The sequence below is a fragment of the Pseudopodoces humilis genome, chromosome 5 (genome assembly GCF_049639895.1).
Source record: "Pseudopodoces humilis isolate 2021_Gansu_Grassland_sample_001 chromosome 5, ASM4963989v1, whole genome shotgun sequence".
Lineage (NCBI taxonomy): Eukaryota > Metazoa > Chordata > Aves > Passeriformes > Paridae > Pseudopodoces > Pseudopodoces humilis.
The window spans coordinates 5,711,699-5,728,176 of NC_142204.1; the positions used below are offsets into that span (position 1 = coordinate 5,711,699).

The 16,478-nt window shown below is 41.1% G+C and overlaps 1 protein-coding gene across 2 annotated transcripts in view; it reads left to right on the top strand.

The window, feature by feature from the left end:
- The window catches only part of SOX5 (SRY-box transcription factor 5), a 604,370-nt gene that overhangs the window by 260,353 nt on the left and 327,539 nt on the right, over positions 1 to 16,478 (top strand). For both annotated transcript variants that reach the window (XM_014256070.2, XM_014256071.2), the window contains one exon: positions 9,563 to 9,723. The gene's annotated coding sequence lies outside the window, so the exon portion shown is untranslated. The remainder of the gene's footprint in view (positions 1 to 9,562; positions 9,724 to 16,478) is intronic.

Sequence of the window (16,478 nt, forward strand, 5' to 3'; positions counted from 1 at the left end):
AGACCAGCAGTTAATGTGGTCTTGTTGAAACTTGAAACAGCTCTATTAGTAGCTTGATTGGGGAAAGGAGAGGATACCAAGAGTAAACAAAAATGTGCGGTCTGGAGATGGGCTTAATTGTGCACAATACATCTTGCCTCTGTACGGCTTATTCTAATCACTCCAAATGGCAACACACACACTCACACACACAAATTTGATCTGCTCAAGCAGATAAAACTGCTATGTGTGTAATACTGCCAGCCTAGGAGGAAAAAAATGGACATCTGTTTAACAATTCTCTATTGTAGACAGGATCATAGAAACACTGTTGCCTGCCTGTCGTGTTCAATCAAAATGAATAAAATGCTGATTTAAAAAGAGAAAAGAAATCAGGCAGAAGACCACCTCAAAGTATTTGCTTACACTATTTTTTTTTGTTCTCATTTCAGCAGAAATGAGGAAGGGGAATCCCAGGGGCAAGAGGAGGTTTTCAGGAACAGTGAAGAGAAGATATTTGTTTTGTTTTGGTATTTATCCTCAGTACAGCTGAGAGAGGCGTACAGCAGTCGGAACTAATTGTAGCTCACTCAGGAAAGTCTTCATTAGCACTTGCCACACATGGTTACCAGATGTGCTGAAGAAGGGGTGGGAGGAGGGAGGAAAGGGTATGTGGAGAATGGGCTACATACTTAAACCTAATAATCTGTCTTTTGTTTTCAGGTCTATTGTGTTGGGGAGGGGAAGAATGGGGAGAGGGAGAAATCCTGGCTGCTTTTTTGATGCAGCCAGTTCCTACTGGCTGAATGGCATTCCTTGTGTTGCAGCCTCCTCCAAGGGAGGAAGAAGCCCTCAATCATGGCCAAGTAAAGAGGGATTTATTTATTTATTTATTTATTTATTTAAAGGCTGTCCGTGAACTATTATTCCACTGAACTCAGCTGAAAGTATTTGGATACCCAAAGTGGTGAAGCACTATCTTTCTGACCAGCTTGTGAATTTGAGCTGGGGTGGGGATTTTTTTTGGAGCTCATGGGCTCCCAGAGTATCAGTGGGGCTGTTTGAGCTTCACAGTTCAGCAGCAGCAGCATCTCTCTTCACACGTATTTTGCCAGTGAGTGTGAGATGTGATCAGCAAAGGCAAGTCCAGCAGGAAGGTAGGAGCGGCTCTGTGGTCCTGCTAGTCACCCTGAGGTGGTCGCCTTGGTCAGATGTTTAACCTTCTGCCTGCTGCTGTTAAAATAAACATATCTTCCATGCAGACTGGCTGTTGCTGCTGCAGACCAAATCCTGGCCTTGCTGCCCACAGAGATGGTTTTCACAGGAGCCACTGTTCATTTTACTGCAGATGTTAACAGAAATTTTGCTGGTTGCTTCTTAGGAAAAAAAGCACCCTCCTTTTTATTTTGAACTGGTCATCTGCAGGAGGGCCCTGTGTTATCCCTGCCATCTGCCCCTGTTTCAGCAGCACTGCACCTTTTTCCCCTCTCAGTCCCTGCAATGTTCCCACAAGGTGAACATTTTTCAGACTGTCATAGTCTGTGCTTGGAGGTCTCCTTTCTTCCTGTACTCCCCTCTTCATTCCAGTGGCAGGAGGACATCACTGTGTCTGGACAACAGGGCTCTCCAAGGTCTGGATAATCAGGGCTGAATGTTTAATTATGGCACTACACATGATAGCCACAAGATTTGTCACTCTGGTCATGTGAAAGAACACCACTAGACGAACTTCTACTAATTAAGCACTCTGTTTCTCTTCCTTCTCAAAACTGGAAGGAGGTATAAATATGGGAAATCACTTATGTTAATGCGAAATAGAGACATTTTTGGAATCTTAAATAATCTGAGTTGAACCTCAATCTTTGTGGCTCTGGCCTTGTTTTATCCAGCTCAGTTTGCCAGTCTGTAATCTCATCCTGCTTTGGAGCCTGGAAATGTTCTTGCTCACAATCTCAAAGCAGAGCAGATGTTGCATAAATAGAAAATAGGTTGTGTGTACAACCTAATCTAAGCACAGGACACAGAAGGAGGTTTGGATGAATGTAAGCTAATCAGGGCACAGAGCTGCTATATTTTGGGACTTAAGACCAAATTTTTTTCCAACTATATTGTACTTGGCAGATCCCAAATATGCCATTCATATTTTCCCACTGCATTGCTTGTGGGTTTTTTTTAATTTGTTGAGAATAAAGTAATGCCTGTCAGTTCAAGATCACCAAATGGTTGGTAAAAGCTGATCTATTCCATCCATTCTTCCATGTTTGACAGATTTCTGCATCCAGTGATGTTATTCCAGGTCCACAATAATCAACATTCAGAAATTCATCTTTTAGATTCCCTCAAAGGAATTAATAAAGCCAAATCACTTAGCTGACTTAGTTGTATCTACCTTTCCTACTGTAGGATGCAGAGTCTCCTTCAACCTGACTCTATGGCTTCAATAAAATACCTTTATTAACTATCAGAAAGGCCCAAATAAAAATTTGGTAAAACCCCAGCCTATTTACCATCCCACTTTTGCCATGGTTGCTATTGCATCAGTTGTTTTCTTAATAAAATTAGGTGCCATATTTTCAGTTCTTCTAATGCTATCCCAAATTATTTATACAAGAATGAACTGTGATTGTGCCAAAGTGTATTATGTAGGGACAATGTGTCCGCTTACAGTATTTTGTGTTTAGAAAACACAACACTGCAAACTAGATGTCTCTGTCAAGTTTTCTTTCTTCTGCTGATGCATATACATGTATTTATCTTTCAAGTGTTACCCACAGAATGAGTTTCATGTGTGAATGTTACTGCCTTCATGGTGAAACCACAGCCATGCACAACAGCTATCATCATAGCTGATTCCACAGACACAGTAATTAAAATTTGGAAGGGGTATTGTTGGTTCAGATGCCTGTGCTCACTGCTCAACAGGTTTGCAGTTACTTGGGGCTTCAGCAGAACTCAGAAGTGCTTGCAGAAATCTGACACACTGAATGTAATTTTAAGACATTCTTTGTATTGCTAACTTCATCTTTAATTATTATAAGTTAATTATTTTTAAAATTTATCATCTCGGAGTTGGAAAGCAGAAATATCAGGTTTATTTCTTGCTTTTTGTGCGTTTCCATGCTAAAGTCAAGGTTTCATGCAACAAGGCAAATATTTTTATGCAGATGCAAAACTAATCGACCAAACATGAAAATACTCCTATGGGGTTTCCTGGAGGCCTTGCTGGGGATACTGCAATGCAAATAATATATAATGCAAATAATAAATAATACAGTATAAGTACTGTAAGACAGTAGGATTGAGCTAGGAATGGAACATATTGGGTGGTCCATGTGAGCTGGTACTACCATCCTTTTTATGATGCTTGAAATCTCATGCTTTTGCCGCCTGGATCAACTATCAGGCTTTTTTTTACTCTCACAAAGTTCTTCTATACAGTGCTCCATTAAAATGCATGTTTCCTCACAGATGATGTCATTTAAGCGGAAAAGAATTGTAAATCCTTCTTTGGCCTCCTGTAGTTTTTTTTCCTCTGTTGCTGGCTGAGCTCAAACTACTTCTCTTTCCAATAGGATATTTATAAGTATTCAATATGATTATTTTTATCAGTACATCAACAGTACTCTGTGTAATTAGGGAGTATCCAACACTGTGCTACACAGTGATTGTATTTGCACCATTTTTCTCCCTGTGATTTGCCACTTTCCCAGTACAAAGCAAGTGACAGAGAGGGAACTTCCATTGCAATGTTAGGAAAATCAAGGAGAGCAAGTTTACTGGGGAGAGTACAAATAGCTTTTCTCTTCTCCCAGGTAATGACTTGAAGATAGATATGCAGTGCAGCAACATGAGGTCCATCTTTTTGTCACCTCCAAATGAGGTTCCCGTGGCATGCTGGCAAGGGGGAACCAGTGGGCTGCTTGTGGACAGGCACTGGCACTTTGTTTGTTTGCAGCCTGCTTTGTTTGCAGGATGGAAGCAGAGGAACCTGCTGCTCCCAGCCTGCTCTGCATTCCAGCAAGTTCCCAGTACTTACAGTGGAAAGTTTCCAGAAAGGTTTGGGACCCTGTTACCTTCTCTTGTTGGGTCCTGGCTGAGACTACAGCAAGGCAGGGAGGAAACTGAGGTTCAAAGAGTAAAGGTGCTGGTAAAGTATAAAACACCTTGGCATATATACCACACCCCCCCTTTTCTTCTTCCTCCTCCTCCATCCCTAAATCTGCTGAGAAAGATAAGGGATCAGATTGATACATTTGAGTGATCCATATCTTCTTAATTTTTAATGATTGGGCATTTACACTTTCATCATACACAGAAGAAGAAACATAACTATGAAGCAAGAAGCATTCCCAGCTGAATAAGTTTATTTTTATTTTACTTCATTCTGTTTCAGGGGCAAAACAGATTAGCTTCCCAACACAATGTCTGCAATTTTATCATAAAGCTTACAATATGTAGCAAGTCTTGAAAAGCCCTGTTGTGAGATAAAATAAATGTGTAAGAATCTCTACCTCCACTTTTTTTTTAAAAAAATATATTTTTTGCTACAAGGAATTGCAGTGAAAAACTTGAAAATATGACATGGGGGCAGCCTAAAGAAGTAAGAGAAAGATAAAACAAAAGCATCTCAAATGCATTGGAAGGCATTGGTTTAGGGGTTTTGTTTGTGTTTCTAAGCATTATTGTTTATGGTGAATCTTAGGATTTTAAGTGTGGTCTGATGACCTTTGGGTAGTTGGGCAGTACCAAAAATATCGTTCAGACCCTCTCCTCAAGTTGTTTAGTTTCTCCTCTGGCAGATCAGTGTGCTTGGTCTTTCCCTTTCCCTGGGCTCTTGGCAGGTCCTGGCAGTGTTCCCTTACTGTGACTGTGGAGGTCTTGGCTTTTCTGTGATCCTGGTAAAACCAGTAAAAAAAAGGTGTCTGGCAGAGCAAAGCACTTCTAGTCCTGCTTTTCCCTCTCCCCCAGCTCAACCTCCATCATTTCCCAGGGTGTCTCTTCACTTGGATTTGGCTCTGGGAACAGTGAGTTGTCTGAAGAGTCACTTGTCTTTAGCATTATACTTTTAGGAGAACAGAAAGCAAATGACACAGAGAATAAAATAAGTATTTAAGCAAACATTCTAATCTCACTTGGGGCAGTTTGACAAAATGTGAAAGCATACCATGTGCAAATGTGTCTGCACAGCATCACTGTCATTCTCATTTGCTTGAGCATCCCTGGAGATGTTTAAAAGGAAGGTGGATGTGGCAAATGTGGTTCAGTGGTGGACCTGGCAATGTTAGGATAATGGTTGGACTCAATGACCTTCAAGATCTTTTCCAACCTGTAAGATTCTGGGATTCTCTGATTTTAGGAAAGGTTGTGCTTTTGATTTGCACCATATCTCAGCTTATGGCAGCTGCATGTGTCACCAAACCTCATTGTTCTGCAGATCCCACAGGTTTTTAGAAGAGCCTCTGCAGCTGAGCAACTCCCTGCTCACAACACAACCAAGGGCTCAAATGCTAATTCTTCAGTTTCACCTGAAGGCATGGCTTGCCAAATTTCAGCCTGTTTCTGATCCATGATGGAGCAATGAAAGCAGCAGTGCTTTCTAGAGGTAACCCATGCTGTAACCCGAACCAGGAAAAGAAATTGTATCCTAGCCTGTTGCTAATTTCAAATTCTATGCAAAAGTTTGAATAGGTTTTTTCTTTTCTTCAGACAATGTGACTATGACCTTTTTTCATCAAAAGGAAAGAAGCAGCAGCAACAATAATTTACATCAGGGCATTGTCAATTTGTACCATTGGTGAATTTAAAACAACTTCAAAAATGAAAAAAAAAGCAAACAAACCCAACCAAAACCTATTTGACTGTAGGAAAAGTAATTTCCAGATCATTTCTTAACTTCTGTGAGCAAATTTCCTCCAGTTTAGGAAATTCAGAGTTGTTTCCATTTTGATAAGAATGGAACATCTATTCAACAGACAATAGAAGCTGTTTAAACCTGTTAAATACTATGAAATAGATGTGTACAGCTAATTAAGGTATGTGTTGAATAGTAATTATGTCATCCTGAGGGATTTACAAATAGACTCTAGTTAAAATTTGATTCAATCTTTTATCATTCACAGAAGGTGCAAATTATTATTCATTTTATGTGCTCTGATTTCAGTTCTAAAGGTAATCCAGAAAAAAGGGAGAGGGATTTCTGTTTTATCAGCATTGTTTAAGAACTAAGATCCCTTAATTGTCTCACTGTACCAATAGTCTGCTACTCAACTCACTGAAGCAGTCATTCAGCTTTGAAAGTAACAATTTACCCTCCAAGCAAAGAGAGATACAAGGAAAAGTGTTTAGTCAGCAAGCAAATACACCAAATTGTATGTTTTGGCTTTTGTTGGTGTTCATGTTTCAGAGCTGCACAAATGTGAGTCATTTACACAATGCCTTTCAATCAAAGGCATCAAAGCAAAGGAGACAGATTTCACAAGAAAATTAAAAAAAAAAAAAAAAAAGGCAAAGGTGAAATTACTTATGGGATCCAGTTCCTTTAAGCTTCTGGAACCTCCTTCCAGATTTATACAACATTAATAGACTCTTAGTCTTACTCCTTTATGCAGTATCTCATCATACTAATGAAAAACTAGATAAGATTCCTGATAACTTTGTTGAAGTATATTATAAATTCTTTTAGAAGGAAGTTACTGCTGTGTTTCTAGATTTATAACAATAATTGGCAATCCCCATAATTACCATTATAGCTGGCCAAAAATGAAAAAAAAAAAAAACAAACCCAAAAAACTGTTTCATGAAATACTTTTGCATCTTGGAATGAAAGCTGTATCTTCCAAGGAAATTATGTCTTGCCCTGCCTCATGCCAACCAGTACTGAGGAGCAGCCACCTCTCAGGGCAGCAACTACCCAGCAACTCTTAGAAATGGTGTGCAGTCCTTTAAGTTGAGCTTAAACAAAATTGCTGTGCTTCCTTGGAAAAATTATCCAGGTGTAAAACCTAATTTGCTGTGTCGTGATTTCATCTTTCTAGTGGAAGCGGCGTTTTGGTAAGGTGTATAGAAGAATCCACATTATCTTTGGTTGGTTGGCTTGGTTTTCTTTAGGAGAGACAAATGGGCTTGACATAACTTGTTTTCTCTGCACATCCCATCATATTTAATCTTTTGATGCAGCTGCTTGCTTGCAGTACAGCTTGGAATACTATCCACTGAAAAACTGGTTTCTTGGAATCTATAAGAGAACTACCATATTTATGCATCTTTTTTTTTTTTTTTTCATGCAGACTTTTAGAGTGTTTAATAGGGGTGGCAAACACTGTAATAGAAGTGGAAAGTGTTCCCAGTTCTTAGCAAGATAAGAAAATGTTGTTTCTTATCTGTGATTTGAAAAGAGATGAAGGGTCAGTGAGGTAAAGATATGTGAAAGCTCTTTCACACTTGGTAAGAACTACAGAGGAGGAATGTTTCTCACTGGTGGCTTGTTTGAGTGGAAAAGAAGAGAAAGAGGCAGCTCCTAAGTAAAGGGAAAGGATAAGAAAAAATGTCAAGTAAAATCAGGGAAATTTGTTGGTTTATTTGCTTAAAGATACAGGTACACAGCTCTGAGATGATTGCCACAAAGAAAAGAGCAAGTCAAGCTGAGGGCAACTTTCAGTGCTTGCCTGTTGTTGATACTTTGGGATTTATAAAAATTCACAAGGATTTAGAGATGGCTGAGAGGAGCAAGGAGAGTGGGATGGGCTCTAAACCAACTTCAGATTTATGGGATTGCACAGGAATATAGGGCAGTCTGCTGGTCCCCAGGTGTAGCTTACACCAGGGCTTGCCTTGCCATCCCACCTGACTCTAGGCAGCTGTGTCAGAGAGGGAAGCAGTTGTGCTCAAATGGGGAATATTTTAGGCTATGCCTGTCCCATCCAGTGGAGCTCCTTGGAAGTTGTTTTTCACCACAGTGCTTGCAGGAGCTGTGAGGATGGGCAAAGTTTGATTTCAAGACTCAGAATGCATGTGCCAGACTTAGTAGTAGGGGCTGGTTGGGTCTGCAGCCACTTAAATAAATTCTTTTCCTCCTCAGCAGATTTGTAGGTTATCATCTGATGTAGGATGTAGGAACTTTTGTATACCTGGCCTGTGCTGGCATTTGGTCTGGGAGAGAGCAGATGCCCCTGACTCTGTCTTCTTCAGCAGAAAGGAGAGGGGAGCTGCCCAACGTGCCTTTTGGGATTTTTTGGGGGGTTTCTTGTGGGTTTTTTGGGGGTGTTTTTAGTGGGGTTTTATTTTGGGGTTTTTTTGGGTTTTTTGGGGGGTTTTTTGGTTGGTTTTTTTTTTTGCTTTTGGTGGCAGTACAATAACAGTGGATGTATTTCATCACTGTGATGAAAATTCACCAAAAAGTGAGAGGTGCATGTCCTTTGTTGAGAGGAATAATGTCATCTCATGGGCCTGGGGACTAGTGCCGTGAAGTGAGAGCCTAAAAAATTCCTGTCTAGAGATTAAGTCCTATGAGGAGTGGCTGAGGGAGCTGGGGTTGTTTATCCTGGAGAAAAGGAGGCTCAGAGAGACTTCATCACTCTTTGAACTTCCCTGACAGGAAGGTACAGCCAGGTGGGGGTCAGCCTCTTCTCCCAGGCAGCAGTGACAGGACAAGAGGACATGGCTTTAAGCTACACCAAGGGAGGTCCAGTTTGGACATCAGGGGGAATTTCCTGACATAAGAGGTTGTTTAAACATTGTAATGGACTGTCCAAATGCCCAAGGAGGTGGTAGAGTCACCGTCCCTGAAGGTGTTCAAGAAACAACTACATGTGGCACTTAATGCCATGGTCCAATTGACAAGGTGGTGATCAAAGGTTTGGACTTGGTGATCTCAGAGTGCTGTTCCAATCTAAATGATTCTGTGATTCTTTCACTCTTGGAGAAAAAAATTATTTGCTCTTTAGTAATTAGAATACATGAGAAATGTGTGACCAGCCTTTCTCCTGTTAGACTGAAGGCTACAAGCTTAACTAGCTTTCAACATGAATGGGAAAGGAAATCTTGTCCTCCTATTATTCTTCCTGGGATATGTGCACAGGTTTTGTTCTTTGACAGATGAATACATGGGCTAAAATTTTGGAGCATCATACTTAAAACTTTCATTTTACTTTTGTGCTGAAGAGTGGAAGTAGCTAAAATAACTGGTAGTGCATGTAAGTTAATTTTTTTCTGAGCTTCTAATAGTAACAGATTTCAAAAATTATTTTTTGAATACATTTTTGAGCTGGTGGAATGCTTGAAAGATTCATTTCTAACAGAATTTGCATTCCATGTAATTAGGATTTAATGACATGGTATAACACAGGCAGAAGGGTTTCTGAGTGTATGACTCTGCTTCTCCATGGCACAATAGTATTTCATCTTAATTTTTGGTTGCATGCTAAGAAATCAATATGTAAAGCAAGAGAGTAGAGATACTTAAAAGGAAAGCATCAGAGAAGCTGAATAGTCATGTATTGGGTTAATATTTAAAGCTAGAATATTTCTGAGTAGGAAAGGGCTTCAGAATTGGGCAATTCACAAACCACTTCTTCCCTTCCAACAGCTAATTCAGAGGCAGCAATTGTGTGAGCATCCCCTTGGCAAGAGGACCAAGTGTAGTTTGTGACAGAATTGAACGGAGATGATCCCAAGCTGAAAGTCAAAACAGGATCTTCTTTTAAGTTCACCGAGTGACCTGCAATTTCATTTCAGCATCTAACACAGGTAAGAGATCTCTACAGAATCTGCATCTGCATTTCCCAAGGTGTTTTAATATCCCAGTCATAACTCCTGTTCTTCAGTGCCTGCAGGTTTGGAAACTACTGATGCAGTGCCAGGTACTAGAATCCAGGTTTTGTGTAGTTTTATTGAGCATTAAGGTATCTCTTGGTAAAGTCAACTCAGAGAGTCCTGGTGCATTTGTCAGCAATCCTACACCAAGGAGTTTATACACAGCATATTATTTGAACCACAATTTAAGATTAAAATTTTAAAAATTTAAGGAAAAAATTGAGATTAAAAGAGAACTATTGCTTGAGACTTTGTATCTCATTTCCAAGTAAATCAAGAGAGATTTGTTTGAGTTAAACAAGAGGTCTACATCAAGGTGGGAAGTATTGTTAGCTCTTGGCCTCTTGCTGGAGCAGATTCCTCTGTTGCTGTTACAGAATATACAACAAAAACCCCAACCAATCAAACCCTGAGACATTCCAGCTTGCCTTTTGAAATGTATACAGAAAACAGGGATCTAGCTGAGAGAGGGTACCTGTCCCATCCTGGCTGGGCCAGCTGCTGGCAGCTGTGTGGCAAATTGATGTTACTGAGCTGATGGGCAGAGCCCTTCCAGAAGGCACTGAGGGTGGGAATGAGCCACATGTTGCAAGTCCCCAGCCTGAAGCTTCTTTCTTGCTCTCTCTTCATTTCTATAGGCTTGCTCTTGGCAAGAGGTGCCAGATTCCTAAGTAGACCTGAACTTTTCCTTTTATTCTTTATATAGAATAACTGTGCAGTCCATATAAAATGCTCTGCCAAGTGAGTTACTTGAGAAGTCATGTTCCATGGGAGCAGGGGGACATGCTCTGTTCCTGCTCACTGGAAGGACAGTATATTCAAGATCATGAAAACTGAGGGCCGATTTGCTCCATCATCATTTCATTGGGGGTGTCAACAGCAAGAAAATATGGGATTTTATTATTTGTGGCTTAGTTTCAGTCAGAGATAGTTTCAGCCTAGTAATATCCTTCCTCCTTGTGTAACATCCCCAGAAGACCTCTGCATTAAGATGTAGGCAGTGCACTGAATGTGTCCCAAACATCCTGTTGTACACCCCCAGCCCCAAGTGCTGTTTGTTGTAAGTGGTGTGGATGTTTGTTGTGTGGTGTGGATGGAAGCACAGCGGTTTGTGACTTCTGCTGCTGCCACCCCCAAAATGAGGAGCTACCTCTGCAGCTGCATGGGCAGTGAGAGCCAGCATGCTGCCAGGAGGCAGCAGCCACAAAAGCCACTTTCCCACAGATATCCTGTCCTGCCTTCAGATTATTCCTCAATCATTAGCCCTAATGAAGGGCTTTTGTCATAATGGGGGGGGGGGCAGGGAGAGGAAAAGAAAAAGAAAAAAAAAAGAAAAAAAAGAAACAGACAAGAAGGAGAAAAGATGGGGAATAGCTGGGATTATCTGTGCTGTCTCTCAGGTCCAGTGACAACACAACTACAATGGGTAGCTTTCAGGACTGCATATGGTCTTCCTTCCGAGGGAGTTGATTAAGCGACTCCGGATGAAATTGAAATCCTGTGATTTGACCTTTGTCTGGCCTGGGAGGACTGCAATTCGCATAACAATTTCCTTTTGTTCTTTGTTTGGAGTTATTAATCCAACATGAGCCTCGAATTAATCAGGGGTAGTGCGTTGTTACATTTCTAATTCACAGCTCCACTGCTTGTGTCTTTTTTAATTAAGGCCGAATGATAGCAGGCCTTAGCCCCTGATTGCAACACTTACTAACCACACATTGAGGGATGAAGAGGCTAAATAGGCAGAATGAGATTACTTCAAGGTTTCACTTAATTGTTTTTTTCCTTTAAGTAAAGAGCACTGAATGAACATTGTTAATGCCAGGCTGCCAGCATTTCTGTTCTGTATGTGTTACGTGTGTGTGTGTGTGAGAGCAGGGCTGGGGGAGGTTGGGGCTGGTGCACCGAGAGCTCCAATGGCTCAAGGGTTTGTAAAACTGAAGCCTTTGGTTATTGATTTAAACCATTCCTCCCACCTCCCCTGAGGGGCAGGGGCAGGAGAAGGAGGAATAGAGTTGGAGAGCATTAAACTTTAGTTAGATGCATGGATTTTCTTGTATCCTGGGCGAACCAATTGTTTATGTAGTTTTTCTTGCTGTTTGCAACTGGTTCAAAGGTGTAAAAGGCAGGAAGATTGAAGGCTATCAGAGATGCTAAAGAAATGTGCTGACCCACACAAAGCTCCCCAAAGCCTGGGAGTGGTAATAATCATAATAAAATAAAGGCAAGGCACACCAGATTTTGCTCATACCAAAGGATGTTTGGGTAATTTTCAAAAGCCATTTGTAAATTTGTACTGTGAGAGCCATTCAAGGCCACAAGGGCGCAGGTGCTCTTGCAGGGGAATGGTGTAGATGATCTCAGATAGATCCTGGATAACACAGTCTGTGCCAGACACTTGGCATGCTAGAAAAGAAAATATACTATGTCCAGCCTTGCAACATTCATTTACACAGACAGTTCTGTTAAAATAAATAAATAAATAACAATAAGGAAAGGAATAACAGGATTCATATTGCAGGTTTGTGCCCAGTGTTTTGAGCTCCTATGGTGCAGTGCTTTGGATAGGATTTTTGTGGAGAAGAGGTTAATATTTAGGCTCCCAAACCTTCAGATGCTGAATATACGGAAATCAAATTTAATTCCGTTTGTACCATGCACCTGCAGTATCAGATAGAGTTCTGTAATTGTGGGAAACTAACTCTTCCTGAGTTATTTCACCCACCCAAGGAGCTGGAAGAGCTGTTTTCTGTGTAAAATGGTGAGCTGGTGTTTTTCATACCAGGCTGTAGATACAGAGCTGCTGTTCTAACTCTGGCATGGGATATACAGGGCAACAACACCGTTCCCACTTTTCTGAATTCTTGGTGTGTGGAGGCTGTTCCACACAGGATTATCTAAGCATGCAATGATAAAACCTCTAGCTAGATTAAGCAAAACTACGGTGTAAGCTCCAAAGGAGAAAAATGTGCCAGGTAAAAAGCTTATTTCCGTGTTTAGAAATCTAAATTTTTGACTGGGTCTGCTTTTTCAGAGGAGCCTGAAAGGAACAGGCTATATTTAGCCTTCCATAGAAACGTATATATTATGTGGAAACGAAAAAAAACCCAAAAAACAAAAAACAAGCTAACTTACAAATCTTCAGATCTGGCTTTCAGTTGGTGCAAAGAAGCACTGGTGACTTCTATGATCAGTAATGTCAACATGGGATTTACACTGAACTGGGTTCACAGGTTCAAAGCCATTTTCTGCACTTTCCTGCTCTTTTCTTAGGTGCTGCCTGATCCTGTGTGTCAGTATACTTCTGGTAGATTGCCAGCTCCCGTGCTGGGAGAAGTCAATGGGATAAGAAGATGCTCAGCATTAGTTGGAGTAGGGCTGCCTGACAAGCAGTTCAAGTACTGTACACATTATTTTGTTTTTCATAAGCAGTTTTGATGCTGTTACTTTAAATGACACCTTATTCTGCAGCTGAGTCACACTTTGCATGGAGAAAATAGGATTAAGCACACAATAATCTGACCATCTATTACTTACTGTTTATCTCTACTGAAAGACTGAATGCTCCACATTTGTCCACCTTGTTCTCTTTTTCCTAGAAATCTTTGCAGGCCAGGGTGTGTTTGTTTGTAGCAGACCCGATTCCAGAATTGAAATCTATTTTCAGTGCTGTTCTGTCTCTTAAATTTGCATCCTTCTTTTTTTTTTTTTTTTTCATATTATTGTTTGAATGTTCACTGTTGTTGATTTAAAGGTGTCACATTACACTTCTAAAGGCTCTCAGGATCCATGTGTTTCTTATATGAGTGTTCTGAATAATATCTTAAACCCCAAAGCCTGTTCTGTCCTGTGTCCTGTTTAAACCTCATGCAGTGGTCATTCAAACTGGTATATTTGGAGTACTTCTAAAATCTTCTTTTCTTGTGCAGCATAATGTTCAGTATTGATGTATTCAGTGGCTCTCCTCAACAAACTTACAATACCATTTCGTGCTTTGAGATGCTGAAAGATGAAAGAAGTTGTATAAACAGATGGCAGTGGAATTACAGTGGTTCTTGAAATGGTTAACCCTTGCTGCAAACTGTCTTGCAGGAGCTTGCTAGAGCCATGTATCCTGTCAGTAGTTTTCAGCAGTTGGCTTGCTCTGTTTAATATGACATTACTCATTCCTTTCAATTATTCTGTGAAGGAAATTAGGCTTCTTGCCATTCTCAGGAACCAAAATACCAGGTCAGGGTGCATGATAATGCTTTTCCATCCTTGTCCTAAGTGGCCATAGTTGTGCTCATTTGAGGAATAATCCTCAAAAATCTGTAGGTCTTCAATATTTGTAGCTGCACCTATCGATGCTGATGAGCCCGCAGACAAAGTAAGGAGTGACTTTTGATGCTGCTGACAGTTTTAGACAATCTGTTGCTATTTATGAAATCTTTCTGTTGAGATCAGGACTTCCCTGAACTCTGCTTTAGCAGGGATGCACTTGCCTGGGATGACAAGCCAGCCTGGTGCAGCCAAACGCCCAATTCTAGCGGTGGCGCACGGGCCACGCCTGTCCTGACACTCCTTCCCCTCGCCACCGGGGCCCAGCCCGCTCTGTATCCCTGCTCTCCTCTTTTGGACATAAGGTAGAGATCAGGATTTAATGGTCCTTTGAGCTGCCCAGCGCTCCTCCCTCGGCGCTGTCTCCCCGCGATCCCCCTGCCCGCGCCCTCCCTCTCTGCCATCAATGGGAGCCTTTGATGTCGCACAAGGGAAGACTGTTGGCTAACAGTCTGGAGCTGCCTCGTTTGAGCCAACCACCACATGAAAACAAATGTGAGCCATCATATTTCATTAACTGGCTGCACCCCACCCCCCCCATTCAAGTGCCCTTTGTTGATGTCCTGAGCGCATCCTGACAGAAATCAGGAAGATATGTGTGATTAAGGCCAGCAATAATAGTTAGTGCATTGTACTGTAAATTACCTTTCTGGGCCCTGCTACTTTATCAGCCCCACTGGCCTTGGCTTGGGTACATTTTTGACTACTCTGTATATACAGTGTATTAGCGCAATGGAGATCATTATGTGGCCTGTATTTGAGTCATTTTTATTTAAGATGCCAAACAATAAGCTGTTGATTGGGGGAACAAGAGGCGAACAATAATGTTCTGTGTCACATAATACACCACCATTTTCCAGCTTTGCTTTAGAAGGGCCCTCTTTATTGTTTTTGTATAAAAATGGTTCTTAGGAGGAGGAATATTTTGCTGAGGTATGTCATTATTTTGCAAATTTCTATTATCTCATCATGTTGTCTTCATTGTAAATTGCAGCTAATTAGGAACCTAGTTAGAGCCCCAGCTTTGAGGCTGGCTTTTTTGTGAAAAGAGCCCACCGATTACCGCACTACAAGAGAGGAAGGGAGAGAAAAAGGAGATTAATCTGGTTACCTAGGCGACACTCGCTTCCATCTGCGAGGAACAATACATTTTTGTTTCCTTGGCTCAGTTCAGATCTGTTTTGTTTAGAGGGAAAAAAAGAGAGAGAGAGAGGGAGAGGGAGAGAGAGAGAGAAGGGGAAAGAGGGAGAGGGAGAGGAGGCAGCCCCACAACAATGCTGGACTCTGTCTGGCCCCGGCTTACCCGTTTCCATCCCTCCGCAAGTTCGGGGTCTCGGGGGAGTGGGAAGATGAAAGAGATAAGCTCCGAAGTTGTCAAAGGTCATAACCTTGCCACACAAAGCCAGCAGTTTTACTTCTAAATCCCCTTCTCCGAAAAAGCACTTAATGAAATAATATACTGTGCTTCTCAACACCCTGTAGTCTTTATTAAGCAGCCAGCCCCAGAGATGGTGAATTTAGGAGTCGGTGAAAACTTCAGACTGAACAGTTGCTGACTCGGAGCGTCTACAGTAGAAGTGAAGAGGATTTTCTTACAGACACAGACAACTTTTCTTCCACTTTCTTTCATTAGCACTATTGTGGCTTCCCTGACACATGTTTTAGAGCTGTCTTCACACAAAAGGCAGAGGTCTGTGAAGGCAGAGCATTCTGATTTTTTTTTTAATTTTTATTTTAAATTTCTTTTTGGTTACTTTCACAAGGTCATGCCATAGCGGACAGCAGTGACCTGTATCTTTCTTGTTGTGCATCAAACTATTAAACCCTTGTGTAGCTTTTGCATTGGGTAGACAATGCAGCCACATTATTTGCTTCTTGTTTTGGAGCAGCTTGCCAGAAAAAAGGACGGAGGTAATAACCAGAGCTGATAGAGCCTGGCTAAAAGCTCAGAAATGCTCACGAGGTCTTGAACTGAATTGGCTAAACCCATAGCCTTTTGATAAGCACAATGCTTTCTCCAGGTGTTATGTCATCATGTATAATGTTTTACTATACAGTAGCGTTATGGATGATGACATAAAGTCACAAAAATATCAAAGTTACCAATTTTAGCTTATCTGAGCTTTCCAAACCTGGACTGTGCTGATCAAATCAGAGCAAGTATCAGGTTAACAACCCTAAACCTCTTATTCTGCATTGCTTTGAAGTACTGTACTTATATTTTCTTGCTCTAAAGAAGATTCTAAGAGCTGCTTCAGTGATGTGTTGTTCCCCCTAACTGGAAATGATAATCATCAAGTTACAAAACTACAAGTGTTCAGGAGGAAACAATGAATGAAGCTGGTTTTCTTTTTGGGTGGGGAATGTGA